The sequence below is a fragment of the Ursus maritimus genome (genome assembly GCF_017311325.1).
Source record: "Ursus maritimus isolate PB19 chromosome X unlocalized genomic scaffold, ASM1731132v1 scaffold_X1, whole genome shotgun sequence".
In the NCBI taxonomy this organism is placed as follows: Eukaryota; Metazoa; Chordata; class Mammalia; order Carnivora; family Ursidae; genus Ursus; species Ursus maritimus.
In genome coordinates, this window is record NW_024423319.1 from 82466545 (window position 1) to 82469424 (window position 2880).

Sequence of the window (2880 nt, forward strand, 5' to 3'; positions counted from 1 at the left end):
ATCCCCCCCATGCCGGCTTCACCCCAGACCTGCCCCCCAACCCAAACCGAAACCACGATCCAGGCCAGTGCGAGCCAAATTCTGGCCTTCGACCCACCCCTTCCCTGATGCCCACCTCGACCCCACACTTAACCCCCTCCCAAGCCTGTAAAATAGCCCCCAAATGAACCTGATCTTTGCCCCTTGCCCTAAACCCACCACAGATATCACCCTAACTCTTCCCCAGCCCTCACATACCCCAATATGCCAACACGTCCCTCGGCCGGACCCTGCCTCTAATCCCTTCCTTGTGGCACCTACCTGACCCTTGGCCTCACCCCATCCCAACCCCTTCATTTGAATCTCCCTAACACCTGCCCAGAACTTTCATCAGAGCCTGCCCAGACCTTCATCCTAGGCCCACAACTAACCCGTACACACCACCACGCATTCCCCTCCCTAGCCCCATCCTGACCCAGAACCTCACTGCAGCCATAATTTCTGCCCCGTTACTTAACCCCGCTGCTAAATCCAAACAAATCCAATTCCCTGACCTTTAGCCTCACTCCACACCTAACACAAGCCCTGACCCTTCACCACCACAACCAACCTCATTCTTGACCCTCAATCTCACCGCATGCCTAACACAGAAAATAGCTGTATCACTAGGTCCGCCTCTGATTCCCGACCCTAATGCCATCCCATCCCTTGGCCCTCCACTCGCCCCAGTCCATCCCCAGCCAGACCCTTAGCCAACCCCTTCCCTGATGACCTTTAACGCTGCCTGGCCCTTCACACCTCCCACATCCTATACTTGACCCTACTCCTGGCCTTCGACCTTCCCAAAGCCTGAAACCTTGCCCCTGTGGAGAAGGCCAGCTCCAACTCCATCCCAACCTTTAACCGAGTCCCCGCCCTACCCCGAACCAGACCTTACTGCAGCCTCAGCCCAGACCCTCCACCTCACCCCATCCTGGCCTGACCCTCACCCCACACCGTCTCCCTCCCTCCCTTGCCCTGCTCCCCCCCCCAGTTCCACCCATGTCAGACACCCAGGGTGGGCCACTGCCACTCTCAGCCCAACTTTGGGGAAGGGGCTCCCTGACCCCCGGATCCCCTAACCTCCAGGCCATCCTGGAGGCTCCCGAGAAGCAGCGGACACTCAACGAGATCTACCACTGGTTCACACGCATGTTCGCCTTCTTCAGAAACCACCCCGCCACCTGGAAGGTGAGCCCCTCCGGAGGCACCAGTGGCTGGGAGGGTCTCCCATGCCCCAGCGGCCTGGGCCAAGCTCAGGAGGGGGGGCGTGGGGCTTGTAGGCATGTCGGGAAGGGGCGGGAGGCCGGTTTGGGGTGGGTACTGTTGACCTCGGAGGATGACTGCCTACCCCGGGCCCTGCCCCCGGCCCGGGGCCTGCCTTCCACAGAACGCCATCCGCCACAACCTGAGCCTGCAAGGCAGCCGTGCGGGTGGAGAGCGAGAAAGGGCCGTGTGGACCGTGGACGAATTCGAGTTCCGCAAGAAGAGGAGTCAGAGGCCCAGCAGGAGTGCCAACCCCACACCGGCCCTAACCTCAAAACCACGGAAAGGAGGAAGGAAGGACAGGGGTCGAAATGGGGTGGAAGTAGCCGGGGCAGTGACGGGCCCTGGACTTGCCACAGGGACCAGGCAGTGAGGTGTGCACAGTCTTGCCTGCCAGGGACCCTGATCCTCAGCCGACCGTCCTACTAGATCAGATGCTCTGCACCAAGGCTGCTCAGAGGGGCCCTGGCCCTGGCCCCCGGCCCCTGGCCCTGCTTCCTGCAACCCGCTCTTCCGCCAGACTGAGCCTTTGCAACCAAGCACACACACAGCCCGCCTCAGTGCTCTCACAGATGACCTCAGGGCTGGAAAAGACACACACACACAGTCACAATCCCATCCCTTGGACACAGCACAAAGAGCCTGCTCAGTACCCTCGGACAACCTCAACTCTGCAGTCACGCAGACCATCGCGCCTGAGCCCTGTCAACCCACGCACCCCAAAGCACACAGCCACGGCCGCCCTCCGGGCCCACACGTGCGGGGTCCCGCGGGGCGTGCCCAGGGCCCCGCACAGCAGCAGCCTTGGTACCTTCAGGATCTCGGGTCCCAAAGAGCCACACGCACACCAGTCGTGCACATTCTCACGCAGCTCCCAAACACACGCTTGCTCACGCGGCCCAGGAGAGCACACCTGTGCACCTCCTGCGCACGCACCTGGAGCCCCAGCGGGTCTCCGGAGTCCCACGTGGGTTTTCACAGCCACACACACCGAACCGCCAAATAGACCCACATCTCACCTGCCACCCACCCCACCTCCCCGGCCCGGAACCCTGTGTCCCCATCCAGGCCTCAGCTTAGACTGCAGACACAGCCCCTTGTTTATTTGGGACCCAGTGCCCTCTCCAATAAACTGTAGCCGAGTTCCCACGCTCTGGACGATCACCCCAGATCAGGGTTGGGGTCCGGTGGGTGGGTGTCTGGGGTCAAGGCTGTAGCAGGAGGAGCCGTGCGGCCAGCAGAGGGAAGGGCTAGGGCACGTGCTTGGCCATCGCCCCCAACATCCCAACCCCCTGCCCGAGGCCAGGAGCAGAGCGGTGCTGGGCACTCCTCAGGCCTCCCGGACCCGGCCCAGGAGGCCAGCGTTCTCCTGGCGGAGGGCTCGGTAGTCCTCGCGGATCTTCTCCAGGTTACTGAGGGTCTTCTTCCCCATCTCCGTCTCGATCTAGGGCAATGCAAACCACACGCCTTCAGTCCAGCTCCTGCTTGCCGCCCTGGCTGCGGCTCCAGCAAGGCTGCTCGAGGCCCCTCCCGTGCTCCTCCCATAACAGCGTGCTGTGCCCTACCACAGGGCCTTTGCATGTGTTATCTGTTCGC

The 2880-nt window shown here is 62.2% G+C and overlaps 1 protein-coding gene across 1 annotated transcript in view; it reads left to right on the forward strand.

Annotated features, from left to right (window-relative positions):
* Positions 1 to 2880, forward strand: part of FOXP3 (forkhead box P3) — a 19632-nt gene that overhangs the window by 14910 nt on the left and 1842 nt on the right. The gene's annotated exons all lie outside the window — the stretch shown is intronic.